At 42.6% G+C, this 16,433-nt stretch overlaps 1 long non-coding RNA gene across 3 annotated transcripts in view; it reads right to left on the bottom strand.

Annotated features, from left to right (window-relative positions):
• The window catches only part of LOC138757633 (uncharacterized), a 146,533-nt gene that overhangs the window by 55,000 nt on the left and 75,100 nt on the right, over positions 1-16,433 (bottom strand). The window contains exon 4 of one of the 3 annotated variants that reach the window (XR_011353771.1): positions 2,803-2,872. The exons of the other annotated variants lie outside the window; for them this stretch is intronic. This is a non-coding gene — a long non-coding RNA (uncharacterized lncRNA). Of the gene's footprint in view, positions 1-2,802; positions 2,873-16,433 lie in introns of those variants that run through there. 3 annotated transcript variants of the gene reach the window in all.

Below are 16,433 nucleotides of genomic sequence, written 5' to 3'. Positions count from 1 at the left end.
GGTACCACCATTAGTCACCTCAATGTGTCTTGCTGATGAAATTTGCCCCATCAGGATTCTCCAGATGATAACCTCTTTCTTTCAGGCTATCACAGAGTTCCTTTCTGTTCCACTTATTCCAAGAGAAACATCAGACAGATAGCACTTCCAACCATCCACCACTCTGGAGCTTTTCTTCAGTTCCAACAAGCTTCCTGGCTTGCACTGTTCAGCTGCTTTCAGTGTCACACACACTAGCTGAGAGAGCTTGTTTCACCACTCTCTCTCCAACTCAGACTGCTAGAAAGCCCATGTGACTCTCTCACTTGACACAAAACCTCCACCTTCTTCAGCAAACCACAGGAGTTATCCTTCTGCTCCCATCTGTTGCTTTAGGTAAACAAAATCTAGGAGTGACCTTTCTATGAGCACTAAAGATACTTGCAAACAGCCAGTGTCTCCAGTCCAAAACAATAGTCTATTCATTTTATTCAATTAGCACCTACTTGTGAAATGTGCATAGCATTCTCCATAGTTTCTGTAAAGTCCACTGAATATGAATTCTTCAGTATTTCAAATAAGATCTGTTTTAAAATGTGTGCATACATGTCTTCTTCTTTGGCTTGGCTTCGCGGACGAAGATTTATGGAGGGGGTAAAAATTCCACGTCAGCTGCAGGCTCGTTTGTGGCTGACCAGTCCGATGCGGGACAGGCAGACACGATTGCAGCGGTTGCAAGGGAAAATTGGTTGGTTGGGGTTGGGTGTTGGGTTTTTCCTCCTTTGCCTTTTGTCAGTGAGGTGGGCTCTGCGGTCTTCTTCAAAGGAGGCTGCTGCCCGCCAAACTGTGAGGCGCCAAGATGCACGGTTTGAGGCGTTATCAGCCCACTGGTGGTGGTCAATGTGGCAGGCACCAAGAGATTTCTTTAGGCAGTCCTTGTACCTTTTCTTTGGTGCACCTCTGTCACGGTGGCCAGTGGAGAGCTCGCCATATAATACGATCTTGGGAAGGCGATGGTCCTCCATTCTGGAGACGTGACCCATCCAGCGCAGCTGGATCTTCAGCAGCGTGGACTCGATGCTGTCGACCTCTGCCATCTCGAGTACCTCGACGTTAGGGGTGTGAGCGCTCCAATGGATGTTGAGGATGGAGCGGAGACAACGCTGGTGGAAGCGTTCTAGGAGCCGTAGGTGGTGCCGGTAGAGGACCCATGATTCGGAGCCGAACAGGAGTGTGGGTATGACAACGGCTCTGTATACGCTTATCTTTGTGAGGTTTTTCAGTTGGTTGTTTTTCCAGACTCTTTTGTGTAGTCTTCCAAAGGCGCTATTTGCCTTGGCGAGTCTGTTGTCTATCTCATTGTCGATCCTTGCATCTGATGAAATGGTGCAGCCGAGATAGGTAAACTGGTTGACCGTTTTGAGTTTTGTGTGCCCGATGGAGATGTGGGGGGGCTGGTAGTCATGGTGGGGAGCTGGCTGATGGAGGACCTCAGTTTTCTTCAGGCTGACTTCCAGGCCAAACATTTTGGCAGTTTCCGCAAAGCAGGACGTCAAGCGCTGAAGAGCTGGCTCTGAATGGGCAACTAAAGCGGCATCATCTGCAAAGAGTAGTTCACGGACAAGTTTCTCTTGTGTCTTGGTGTGTAACCTACTCTAATTTTACCAATTATCTCCAAAATATATATTCCATTACAGGATTTGAAAATACTGATGAAAAAACTAAACCTAAGGCATCAAGGCTTCAGAATATTATTGGCTATGTTCAAAAATATAGGCTATAATAGAATTGTCTTCCAACATTTGCCAACTCAAAAGCAACTTAATGTTAAAGCCACAAAGTACTCAGTTTATTGAAAGTGGACATAGTCAGCAGATGGGTTGTACTTAATTTTCGTGCGACATTTACAACTACTTTCCCAGGAAGGTGCACACTGTTGACAAACATAACATGTACAGTTACATGCTCGTGCAGTCTGGCAATTGCAGATTACCGCATCTCTGTTCAGTAATGATCATTTGCATTTTGCTATTGCAGTGTAGTGTGCGCACTACCACGAAGTGTAGAAAGAAGACAGGCACATGAGGAGTCGAAGTCAAAGACTGGTTTATTGCACTGGCAGCTCTACTTATATTCTCTCCTTGCTGCTGATGACGGGAGTGACGTCACTGCAGCACCAATCTCTGATTGGGCGGTGTGCCCGGCGCTGCTCATTGTTTCCCGCTGTGTAGGTGGTCACCTGGGTCAAAGGTCATTGGCCCCCATGGGGTCTGTGTGGTCACCAGGTTCATTGGCCATTTTGAGTACTGGGTCACATCCCAGCTAGCGGGCCGCTGCAACAGTAGGATTTGTAAAATTTCAAAAACAGAAGGACCTTTTTTTTGCAAAAATTGCAAGTGTAAATTTAATTTGATGTTACGAACTAGCAACCCTTTTAATTTTTATTTGGTACTAAAGGGACCTTGTTAGCACTAACAAAGGAACAGCAATGGAAAATTCATCATACAATGGTAAATTCAAAATAACAGTCTTTATTAAGCTATCAGTAAAACAACATTTGTTACTTATCTCTAAACTTAACTCTAAATTTACCAATACACAAATGTAAAATGTATGTGTGTGTGTGTGTGTGTGTGTGTGTGTGTGTGTGTGTGTGTGTGTGTGTGTGTGTGTGTGTGTGTGTGTGTGTGTGTGTCACATACTGGGAAAATTCATTTTTAAAACTTCAGCATCATTTAATTCTTGCTTGAAGGTCTTAAATTCACAGTTCAGAAATAATTATAAAGCACTTTTAATCATCATATCTTTGGCCTCTTTACTCACATTTCTTTTGATGTCTTGAGAGATATTCTTTAAATGGAAATGACCATCTTTTAAGCCACAAATGTACCACCTGTGAAAAGGAGAATACAATTCCTGTCTTCCCAGGATCAAATCATATTTTTATTGAAGATTTAGGAATCCTTTCCACCTGAACAATTTTCCCCCTTTTCAAAGAGACAACAAATATGGCTATTTTCTTCCATGATGAATTCATGAACCCAGACAAGGGTTAAACGAAATGGCTATTTTCTTCAATGATGAATTCACAAACCCAGTCAAGGGTTAAATGAAGTGGCATTATAAAAATGGACCCAGTAAAATTTTGTGCTCTTTTCCAAAGAGACAGTGAAGTGGTCTTCCTTATTTCAAAAGCCACTTATTCTGTGTTCCCCTTTTCCCAGTAGTAACACACAACAGCACTTATTCAAGTTACTGTCATTCAATGCTGTCTTTCACAAGGTTCCAAACTCTGTGTGTCACAGGGTTTTTGAATTCTGTACCCTCCAAACTGAACTATTTGTCTCTCATTTCGATAATATATTTCCAGATAATTTTTCATGTCACATGGTATGTGACACCATTTCTGTCTTTGAAGCTCATAAGGTCTTTTGACACAAATGTGTTAAAAGCATTCAAGTCTACTTTTATCTTCAAGAAGTCCACTTTCCTCAGAACTAAAATGGCCGTGCATTTTTACAGATGCTTCTGAAATAACACCTATGACTTCTAATATCTCAGAAACCATCATAAATCCTTTTCATCTTCTTGACCAAATTCAATCACCATCCATTTTCATCTCAAACTGGCTTCTGTCTTCTATCTCAAAGATGTGTGTTTAAAATGTTAATGGGTTGTCTTTGTGCCCCTTTTACCACCCAAACTAACATTAAACCATATGTAGATAAAATAATAGTTTTAACATTAAACTAAGGATTCATATTAACACAGATTTGTTACAGTGTACATAGAAAACAAAATTGAAATTGGTAATGCATACAGTTCTGAAGGACTTGCATTTAAATGCCTAGAGAATAAGAAATAAAGTTGATGATCTAGTCGTGCAACTGGAAATTGACAGGTATGATTGACAATTTGGCCATCATCAAGTCATGGCTGAAAGAAGACCACAAATGGACAGGAAGGTAGGCAGATGGGGTGTGGTGGTTCTGCTGGTTAATAATGGAATAAATTTTTGGAGAGAGAAGATATTGAATCAGAAGATAAAGAATCCATGTGGGTAGAATAATAAACTGTAAGGGTAAAAAAATCCCTGATGAGAGCTGTATGCATAACTTGAACAATAGCCATAATGTGGCGTCCAAACTATGAAAGAGATTGAGAAGCAATGCAAAAAGGATGATGTTACAATGGTCATGGGAGATTTCAATATGCAGGTTGATTGGGAAAACCAGGTTGGTGCTGGATCCCAAGAGAAGGAATTTATTTAAATACATTCAGTATGGCTTCTTAGAACAGCTGTGGGCTGAGCCGACCAGGGAAATGGGAATTTTGGATTGGGTATTATATAATGAACCAGAGTTGATATGGGAGCTGAAGGTAAGGGGACCCTTAAGAGATAGTGATCATAATATGTTAGAATTTGCCCTGCAGTTTGAGAGGGAGAAACTAAAACCAGAGTGCAGTAGACCAGTGGAATAAAGGGCACTACAGAGGTATGAGAGAGGAAATGGCCAAAGTTGACTGGAAAGCCATGCTAACAGTGAAGATGGCAGAGCAGCAATGGCTGGAGTTTCAGTGAGAAATAAATAAGAGAAAGGCCAGGTATATTCCAAAAAATAAGATATATTTGAATGGAAAAATGAACTGTGGCTGACAAGAGAAGTCAAAACCCAAAGTAAAAACAAATGAAAGGGCACACAAGGAACCAAAAATTAGTGGGAACCAATGGACTGGGAAGCCATTAGAAGGTTACCAAGAAGGTCATAAGGAAGGAAAAAATGAACGTTGAAAGGAAGCCAGTAAGTAATATCAAAAAGGATACCAAAAGCTTTTTTTTTAAGTATATTAAGAGCAAAATAAATAGGCATTTATTTACCCTCCAGCCCAGGTAAGAAACCTGCATAGGAGAAGGCCACTCCAATATAAAACCTACGGCCCAAGGACCTCGCTGCAACGTCCCAGCTTGCTTGGCCACGGCACACGAACCATGGGTGTAAGGGTGGGGCCAGTACTGCGCACACTGCACTCCACCTAAAAGCTCCTTTGTGCAGGCCCGAGGACAGGTCCACGTCCTCCCCCTCCACGTCCTCCCCCTCCACGTCCTCCCCCTCAAAAGATGCTCACAAACTCAAGCTAGCATGCTGGAACATCAGAACCATGCTAGACAAGGCTGACAGCCACCGACCTGAACGTCGGTCTGCCCTCATTGCACATGAACTCCTCAGACTTGACATCGACATAGCCGCTCTCAGTGAAGTCCGCCTGGCAGATATAGGCAGCCTCCAAGAACGCGGCAAGCCTTTGGATGAACGACGCCTATCTGGTGTAGGCTTCATGGTCAAGAACTCCATTGCCTCCAAACTCGAAAACCTTCCGAAAGGCCACTCGGACCGAATCATGTCCATGCGACTCCCCCTTCAAAACAAGCGTCGCATCACCCTCATCAGTGTCTATGCTCCAAACCTCCAGGCAGAACCAGCAGAAAAGGACAAGTTCTACACTGACCTGCGCAACCTCATCCAACGCACCCCTACAGCCGACAAGGTTGTCATCCTTGGCGACTTCAAGGCTCACATCAGCAAAGACTCAGAAACCTGGCCAGGAATCCTGGGCAAGCATGGCGTCGGCAAGTGCAACGACAATGGGCGCCTCCTGTTGGAGCTCTGCGCAGAACAGTGGCTTGTCATTACAAACACCCTTTTTCAGCAAAGGGACAGCCTTAAGACTACCTGGATGCATCCCCGATCCAAACACTGGCACCTCCTGGACTACATCCTGGTGCGAGAAAGTGACAAACGAGATGTGCTCCACACCAGGGTCATGCCCAGCGCGGAATGCCACACTGACCACCGGCTGGTTCGCTGCAAGCTCAACCTTCACTTCAAGCCAAAGCCCAGGAACAGTAAAGCCCCCAGAAAGAGGTTCAATGTTGGAAACCTGCAGTCAGACGAAGTGAGAGGAAACTTCCAGGCAAACCTCAAAGCAAAGCTCAACAATGCAATCCACCTCATGGACCCGTCCCCTGAAACCCTCTGGGATCAGCTGAAGACTACCATACTGCAATCCACTGAAGAGGTACTGGGCTTCTCCTCCAGGAAAAACAAGGACTGGTTTGACGAAAACAGCCAGGAAATCCAGGAGCTGCTGGCAAAGAAGCGAGCTGCCCACCAGGCTCACCTTACAAAGCCGTCCTATCCAGAGAAGAAACAAGCCTTCCGTCGCGCATGCAGCCATACTCAGCGCAAACTCCGGGAGATCCAAAATGAGTGGTGGACTAGCCTCGCAAAGCAAACCCAGCTCAGCGCGGACATTGGCGACTTCAGGGGTTTCTACGAGGCTCTAAAGGCTGTGTACGGCCCCTCACCCCAAGTCCAAAGCCCGCTGCGCAGCTCAGACGGCAAAGTCCTCCTCAGCGACAAGATCTCCATCCTCAACCGATGGTCAGAACACTTCCAATCTCTTTTCAGTGCCAACAGCTCAGTCCAAGATACCGCCCTGCTCCAGCTCCCTCAACAGCCCCTAAGGCTAGAGCTGGATGAGGTCCTCACCCAGGATGAGACATATAAGGCAATCGAACAACTGAAAAGTGGGTATGGATGGAATCCCCCCCAGAGGTCTGGAAGGCTGGCGGCAAAACTCTGCATGTCAAACTGCATGAGTTTTTCAAGCTTTGTTGGGACCAAGGAAAACTGCCTCAGGACCTTCGTGACCTTCATCATCACCCTGTACAAAAACAAAGGCGAGAAATCTGACTGCTCAAACTACAGGGGAATCACGCTGCTCTCCATTGCAGGCAAAATCTTCGCTAGGATTCTCCTAAATAGAATAATACCTAGTGTCGCCGAGAATATTCTCCCAGAATCACAGTGCAGCTTTCGCGCAAACAGAGGAACTACTGACATGGTCTTTGCCCACAGACAGCTCCAAGAAAAGTGCAGAGAACAAAACAAAGGACTCTACATCACCTTTGTTGACCTCACCAAAGCCTTCGACACCGTGAGCAGGCAAGGGCTTTGGCAAATACTAGAGCGCATCGGATGCCCCCCAAAATTCCTCAACATGGTTATCCAACTGCACGAAAACCAACAAGGTCGGGTCAGATACAGCAATGAGCTCTCTGAACCCTTCTCCATTAACAATGGCATGAAGCAAGGCTGTGTTCTCACACCAACCCTCTTTTCAATCTTCTTCAGCATGATGCTGAACCAAGCCATGAAAGACCTCAACAATGAAGACGCTGTTTACATCCGGTACCGCACGGATGGCAGTCTCTTCAATCTGAGGCGCCTGCAAGCTCACACCAAGACACAAGAGAAACTTGTCCATGAACTACTCTTTGCGGACGATGCCGCTTTAGTTGCCCATTCAGAGCCAGCTCTTCAGCGATTGACGTCCTGTTTTGCAGAAACTGCCAAAATGTTTGGCCTGGAAGTCAGCCTGAAAAAAACTGAGGTCCTCCATCAGCCAGCTCCCCACCATGACTACCAGCCCCCCTACATCTCCATTGGGCTCACAAAACTCAAAACGGTCAACCAGTTTACCTATCTTGGCTGCACCATTTCATCAGATGCAAGGATCGACAACGAGATAGATAACAGACTCGCCAAGGCAAATAGCGCCTTTGGAAGACTACACAAAAGAGTCTGGAAAAACAACCAACTGAAAAACCTCACAAGGATAAGCGTATACAGAGCCGTTGTCATACCCACACTCCTGTTCGGCTCCGAATCATGGGTCCTCTACCGGCATCACCTATGGCTCCTAGAACGCTTCCACCAGCGTTGTCTCCGCTCCATCCTCAACATTCATTGGAGCGCTTTCATCCCTAACGTCGAAGTACTCGAGATGGCAGAGGTCGACAGCATCGAGTCCACGCTGCTGAAGATCCAGCTGCGCTGGGTGGGTCACGTCTCCAGAATGGAGGACCATCGCCTTCCCAAGATCGTGTTATATGGCGAGCTCTCCACTGGCCACCGTGACAGAGGTGAACCAAAGAAAAGGTACAAGGACTGCCTAAAAAAATCTCTTGGTGCCTGCCCCATTGACCACCGCCAGTGGGCTGATATCGCCTCAAACCGTGCATCTTGGCGCCTCACAGTTCGGCGGGCAGCAACCTCCTTTGAAGAAGACTGCAGAGCCCACCTCACTGACAAAAGGCAAAGGAGGAAAAACCCAACACCCAACCCCAACCAACCAATTTTCCCCTGCAACCGCTGCAACCGTGTCTGCCTGTCCCGCATCGGACTTGTCAGCCACAAACGAGCCTGCAACTGATGTGGACATTTACCCCCTCCATAAATCTTCGTCCATGAAGCCAAGCCAAAGAAGAAGAAGAAATAGGCATGAATAGAGAAAGGACTGATAGAAAATGATGCTGGAGAAATTGTAATGGGAGACAAGGAGATGGAAGAGGAACTGAATTGATATTTTGCATCAGTCTTCACTGTGGAAGATATTACCAGTATTCCTGACATTCAAAGCTGTCAAGGAAGAGAGGTGAGTGCAGTTATTATCACCAGAGGGATGGTGCTTGGGAAGCTGAAGGTCTAGTGATATACAAGTCTCCTGGGCCAGATGGAATGTACCTTTGGGTTCTGAAAGAAGTAGCTATGGAGACTGTGGAGGTAGTAGTAATGATCTTCCAAGAATCAACAGATCCTGGCATATTTCTGGAGGACTCAAAAATTCCAAAGGCAACTTTGCAACTAAAAAAGGAAGCAAGGCAGCCAAAAGCAAATTCTAAACCTGTAGCCTAACATCGATGGATGGGAAGTTGTTGGAGTTGATTGTTAAGGATGAGATGAAGTACTTGGAGGTGTATGACAAGATAGGCCAAAGTCAGCATGGTTTCCTTGAGAGAAAATCCTGCCTAAAAAAACCTATTGCAATTTTTTTGAGGAAACTACAAGTAGGTTGGACAAAGGAGATGCAGTAGATGTACAAGATGAGAGGAAAGATACCAGTATGAGTAGAACAATGTCTGATAACCAGGAAACAGAGTGTGAATAGGAGGATCCTATTCTGGTTAGCTACCAGTTACCAGTGGTGTTCCACGGGGGTTGGTGTGGGAGCCATTGTTTTTTACATTGTATGTTAATGATTTGGATTGCAGAATAAATGGCTTTGTGGCTAGGTTTGAAGATAGGTGGAGGGACAGGTAGTGAGGAGGAATCAAGGACGCTGTAACCAAATAACCATATAACAATTACAGCATAGGAACAGGCCAACTTGGCCCTTTTAGACCATGCCGAACACTTTCTTCCACCTACCCCCGCTGACCTACACTCAACCCATAACCCTCCATTCCTTTATCATTCATATACATATCCAAGGAACAGGCCAACTTGGCCCTTTTAGACCATGCCGAACATTTTCTTCCACCTACCCCCGCTGACCTACACTCAACCCATAACCCTCCATTCCTTTATCATTCATATACATATCCAAGGAACAGGCCAACTTGGCCCTTTTAGACCATGCCGAACACTTTCTTCCACCTACCCCTGCTGACCTACACTCAACCCATAACCCTCCATTCCTTTATCATTCATATACATATCCAAGGAACAGGCCAACTTGGCCCTTTTAGACCATGCCGAACACTTTCTTCCACCTACCCCCGCTGACCTACACTCAACCCATAACCCTCCATTCCTTTATCATTCATATACATATTCAAGGAACAGGCCAACTTGGCCCTTTTAGACCATGCCGAACACTTTCTTCCACCTACCCCCGCTGACCTACACTCAACCCATAACCCTCCATTCCTTCATCATTCATATACATATCCAAGGAACAGGCCAACTTGGCCCTTTTAGACCATGCCAAACACTTTCTTCCACCTACCCCCGCTGACCTACACTCAATCCATAACCCTCCATTCCTTTATCATTCATATACATATCCAACTTCTCCTTAAATGTTTATATCAAGCCTGCTTCCGCCACTTTGCCTGGAAGCCTATTCCATGCACCCAGCACTCTCCGAGTAAAGAAGTCCCCCCCCTCATATTTCCTCTAAACTTTTGCCCCCTAACTCTCAACTCGTGTGCTCTTGTTTGTATCTCCCCCTTTCTTAAAGGAAAAAGACTCTACACATCAACTCTTTCTATAACCCTAATAATTTTAAATACCTCAATCAAATCCCCTCTCAGCCTTCTATGCTCCAAAGACTTTAACCTTTCCCTACAACTAGACCCTGTAACCCAGACAACATTTTAGTAAATCTTCTCTGCACTCTCTCCAATTTGTTGATATTTTTCCTAAACTTTGGTGACCAAAATTTAACACAATACTCCAAATTTGGCCTCACAAATGCCTTGTACAATTTTAACATAACATCCCAGCTCCTATACTCAATGCTCTGATTTTTAAAGTCCAACAGCTTTCTTCACCACCCTTTCCACATATGACTTCACCTTCAGGGAACTATGTACAATTATTCCTAGATCCTTCTGTTCTACTGCACTTTTCAATGCCATACAATTCACCATGTCCTATTTTGATTAGCCTTATTAAAGTGTAACACCTCACATTTATCTGCATTAAACTCCATCTGCCATCTTTCAGCCCACTCGTCTAACTGGCCTAAATCTCTCTGCAAGCTTTTAAACCCTTCTTCTCTATCCACAGCTCCACCTATCTTAGTATCATCTGCATACTTACTAATCCAGTTTTCCACCTTGTCATCCAGATCATTAATGTATATGACAAATAGTAATGGACCCAATACTGAACCCTGAGACACACCACTAATCACTGGCTTCCAATCTGACAGTTATCTACCACTATTGTCTGGCATCTCCCATTCAACTATTGTTGAATCCATTTTACTCTTTCAATGTTAATACCTAATGATTGAACCTTCCTAACTAATCTTTCTTGAGAAACCTTATCAAAGGCCTTAATAAAGTCCATATATACAACATTCACTGCCTTACCCTCATCAACTTTCCTAGAAACCTCTTCAAAAAATTCAATAAGGCTTGTCAAACATGATCTTCCTCTCACATATCCACATTGACTGTTCATAATCAAACCCTGTCTATCCAAATATTTATATATACCATCTCTAAGAATACTTTCCATTAACTTACCACCACTGACGTCAAACTTACAGGCCTATAATTACTAGATTTACTCCAAGCACCTTTTTTAAGCAATGGAACTACATGAGCTACCCTCCAATCGTCCGGCACCATAACTGTTACTAATGACATTTTAAATATCTCAGTCAAAGCCCCTCCTATTTCTACACTAACCTCCCTCAATGTCCTAGAGAATATCTTGTAAGGACCTGGAGACTAACCCACCTTTATTTTCCTTATAAGTGCCTGTACTTCTTCTTTAATCATCATTGTTTCCATAACTTCCCTACTTATTTCCCTTATTTTGCACTGATTAATATCCTTCTGGTTAGTAAATACTGAATAAAAAACAACAGTTCAAAATCTCTCCCATCTCTTTTGGCTCCATGCATAGCTGTCCACTCTTATCCTCTTGGGGACCAATTTTATCCCTCATTATCCTTTTGCTCCTAATACATCTGTAGAATGACATTGATAAATTAGTATCTATGCAAAGAACTGGCAACTGAAATACAATGAGGGAATGTGTATATTAATGCACTTTGGTAGAAGGAATAAAAGAGCAGACTATTATTTGGATGGGGATAAAATTCAGAGGTACAATGGGGTTTGGAAGTCCTACCCTAAATATTAACCTCCAGATTAAGTCGGTTGTGAAGAAGACAAATGTAATATTGGCTTTCCTATCTATAGGAATAGGATATATGAACTGGAATATGGTGAAAATGGAGAGGCGTCAGAGAAGATTCAAAAGAATGATTCCTGGAATGAGGACCATTTGCCAGCTCCTGGGCAGTACTCCTCAAAGTTCAGAAAAATGAGGAGACCTCACAGCTTTTTGAAAGTTGAAAGGCCTGGACATAGTAGTTGTGGTAAAGTTGTTTCCATATTAGTGGGGTTGAGGACAAAAGGGGACAACTTCAAGATTATACGGCATCCATTTAAAACAGAGATACAGAGGAATTTCTTTATCCAGAGAGTGGTAAACCTCTTGAGGCCAAGTCATTGGGTGTATTTAGGGCAGAGATCAGAATCAGAATTATTGTCATGAATATGTCATGAAATTCATTGCTTTGTGACACCATTATAGGGGTAAGTATTTCAATAAATAAGTGAAAAAGAAAGAACATGAGGTAATGTCTATAGGTTCATTGTCCACTCAGAAACCTGATGGTGGAGGGGAAGAAGCTGTTTCTGCAATGTTGGGTGTTTGTCTTCAGGCTCCTGTACCAGTGTGAAAAGGACAAGGGACTTTTGAGGATAGAAGACAATGCCTCTTGTAGATGTCCTCGCTGGAGGGAAGGTTGATGCCCGTGATGACACTGGCTGACATCACAACACTGAAGTCTTTTCCTGTCCTATGCATTGACCCTTCCATACCAGACAGTGATGCATCCAGTCAGAATGCTCTCCATGGTACACCTGTAGAAGTTTGCAAGAGTCTTTGGTGACATCCTAAATCTCCTCAATCTCCTCACAAAGTATAGCCACTGCCAAGCTTTTTTGTGTTTACATTGACATAGAGGCCCCAGGACAGGTCTTCAGAGATGTTGACTCCCAGGAATTTTAAATTCTAACCCTTTCTACAGTTGACACCTCGAAGAGGACTGGTTCATGTTCTCCTAATTTCCCCTTCCTGAAGTCTACAATCAGCCCCTTACTTTTGTGGTACCACTCAACCAACTGATCTACCTCCCTCCTGTACACCTCCTCATTACTGTCTGTGATTCTGCCAACAAGTATCTGTATAGTCAGGATATCAAAGGTTAAGGGATAAAGGCAGGGGAGTGGGGCTGTGTGGGAGAATGGATCAGGTCATGATGGAATAGCACAGTGGACTGAATGGGCCAAATGGCCTATTTCTGCTCCTATATCTTGTACTATTGTCTTAGGCATTTTAAGAGATAACAAATGTCACAAATTAACTTTGTATCTACTCTCAGCTGTACCTGTAATTTAAAAAATTCTCTAAACAAATATTGATATAGAATAATTGCTTTATAAGATATCAATAAGGTGCATGAATTTGTGATGACAAAATATCTCTTTTACATTGATTTTTTTTAACATTTCCAATCTAATTCATTGTGTTGTGTACTGCCTGACTTTCTTTATTAATTTAAAGACTGAATTAATTAGCATCATTTCATGAACTGTCAATCAAATAATGAATCAAATACCTGTAACAACAAATTAAATGTCAGATTGTGATGACATTATCATCAATAATATTAAACAGGCAAAAACCAATGACTGTCAAGCAGATATATCCCTATCACAGGTAAAGCTAAATCTTGAGGATCAGTAGTAATCACAAATAAAATGCTGCAGATCTGGATATTTGAAACAAAACAAAAAAATATAGAAAGCATCAGCAGGTTAGGCAAAATGTGGAAAGAGAGAAACGGAGCTAATATTTCAGGTCAATGAGAAAATAAGAAATGAAACTGTTCTTGTAAATTTGTACCTGTTTAGCTGTAGTTGAGCCTTCTCACTAGTTGAACTTCTTGTTAATGTCATTTAGCATAAATAAACATGCACGTTAATTTATGCCTTTTGAGCGACACAGTTTTGCACTGTAATTTCTGGTGTTTAGGTCTGGAGCAAATAATTAGTTAAAATTACAGTCCTATGGCCACAAGAAAAAAGATTGTGGCTATAAGAAAGTTGTTTATATTATTATATGACAATCAATTCACAATTATTTTTTAAACTGCATGATTAATTTTGAAATCATTCAACATTACTAATTATAATGTCAAAATATTGATAATTATGCTAATCTCACATAAAATTAAGACAGAGATTATATTTTAAACATATTTATACTTATTCACTGTTTTTAAATCACATGGTATCCCAAAATGTAAAGTTATCATGTTAGATATTGAAAATATTATATACTATTAGTGAAACTAGTTGCAGGAATGGCAGCTCAATGTCCTGTTGTTTCAGACAGGATAAAGGACAAGGGAGGAAAGGAGGAGGTGTGGCATTGCTAATCAGGGAAAATATCAAAGCTGTGCATAGACAGGGCAGCACAGAGGACTCATCTACAGAGGCCATATCGGTGGAGCTGAGGAACAGGAAGAATTTGAGCACGCCAAAAAGGCCATATTACAGACCACACAGTAGTCCAAAAGAATTGGAGCAGCAAATCTGTAGGGAGATAGCAAACTGGTGTAAGAAACAGAAAGTTGTGATAATAGGAGATTTTAACTTTCCACATTGACTGGGACTCTCATATGGTAAAAGGACTGGATGAGTTGGAGTTTGTCAAATGTGTACAGGAAAGTTTTATACATTAATATGTAGAGGTACCAACAAGAGAAGATGTAATACTTGATCAGGTGGCAGAAGTCTGTGTAGGTGAGCATTTTGGGTCCAGTGATCATAATATCATTAGTTTCAAGTTAATTATGGAGAAGGATAAGAGTTGAGGTTCTGAATTGGATAAAGACCAATTTTGAGGAAATGAGGAAGGATCTCAGATGAGTCCATTAGAATGTTATTTTCTGGCAAGGATGTGTCCAACAGGTGGAAGGCCTTCAAGGATGAAATTTTGAGAGTGCAGAGATTGCATGTTCCTACCGGGAATAAAGGCAAAGTCAACAAACATAGGGATTTTTGAACATATTGATGTTCAAGGGATATTGGAAAGCTGGTTAAGAAAAGGAGGGGGCTCTATATTGCTGTATAGACAACAAGGAGAAAATGAGCTACTTGTAGAGTATAGAAAATGTAAGAGAATGCTTAAGAAGGAAATTAGGAAAGCAAAAGGAAGACATGAAGGTGCTTTGGCAGATAATGTGAAGGAAAATCCAAAGGGACAAAATTGGGCCCCTAGAAAATCAGAGTGGTCAACTATGTGTGAAGACTTGTGAAATGGGGGAGATCTTAAACAATTTGCTTTGCATCAGTATTTATGCATGAAACTGGCACAGTGAATCAGGGTGGAAGGGAAACAAATAGAAGTGTCTTGGAGCATATGGAGTTTAAAGAGAAGGAGGTGCTTGCTGCCTTGCAACAAGTAATGGTAGACAAATCCCCACACCTTGAGGGAGACAAGTGCTGAAATTGCAGGGCCCCTGGCTGATATATTCAAAAAGTCACAGGATTTGAGGGTGGATCATGTTGTCCTGCTGTTTAAGAAGAGCTCCAAGAGTAAACCAGGCAATTATAGGCCAGTGAGCCTGACATCAGACGTATGTAAATTATTTCTGAGAGATAGGATATATAGTTATTTGGACCATCATCAGCTGATTAAGAACAGTCAGCATGGATTTATGCATGGTAGATCACGTTTAATAAATCTTGTAGAGTTTTTTGAGGAAGTTACCAGGAAGGTTGATGAGGAAAAGACCATAGATGATGTCTATATGGACTTTAGTAAGGCCTTTGACAAGGTTCCATATGAGAGGTTGGTTCAGCAGGTTAGGACACTAGGTATACATAGAGAGGTTGCAAACTGGATTCGAAATTGGCTTGGTGGAAGAAGACAGAGTGGCGGTGGATGGTTGTTTCTCAGACTGGAGGTCTGTGTTGAGTGGTGTACCTCAGGGATTTGTGTTGGATCCATTATAGTTTGTTATCTATTTAAATTATCTAGATGATAATGTGAATTGGATCAGCAAGTTTAATGATGACACAAAGATAGGACTCTGATAGATTTTCAAAGCTTGCAGAGGGATCTGGACCAGCTGGGAAATTGGGCCAGTAAATGGCTGATGGAATTTATTGAAGATAAGGGTGAGGTGTTGCACTTTGGAAGAGCGAATCAGGGAAGGATGTGTACAGTAATTGGTCGGCCATTGAGGAGTGCGGAGGAACAGAGATCTGGTAATACATATAAATTGTTCCCTGAAGGTGGCATTGACTATGGACAGGGTTATAAAGAAATCAGTTGGCATCTTAGCCTTTATAAATCAAAGTACTGAGTATAGAAGTTGGAATGTTATATTGAAGTTATTCATTAGTGAGGCCACACTTAGAATATTGTGCACATTTCTAGTCACCCAGCAGCAGGAAAAATATCAATAAAGTACAGAGAAGATTTACTAAGATGTTGCTTGATCTTCTGGAGCTGAGTTACCAGGAGAAATTAAACAGGTTAGGACTATACTCCTTGGAATGAAGAAGGATGAGGGAAGATTTGATAGAGGGTTATAAGATTATTAGGGGTATAGACAGAGTAGATGTGAGTAGGATGTTTCCATTTAGATTGAGGGAGATAAATAAGAGAGGTCATAGTTTTAGGCAAAAAGGGAAAAGGTACAAGGGGAACGTTAGGGAAATGTTTTTCACTCAGATAGTGGTAGGAGTGTGGAATGAGCGGCCATCTGATGTAATGAATGCAGATTCA

Source organism: Narcine bancroftii, chromosome 3 (assembly GCF_036971445.1).
Source record: "Narcine bancroftii isolate sNarBan1 chromosome 3, sNarBan1.hap1, whole genome shotgun sequence".
Lineage (NCBI taxonomy): Eukaryota > Metazoa > Chordata > Chondrichthyes > Torpediniformes > Narcinidae > Narcine > Narcine bancroftii.
The sequence above is the reverse complement of the archived record's forward strand: the minus strand, read 5'-3'. Positions and strand labels throughout refer to the sequence as shown.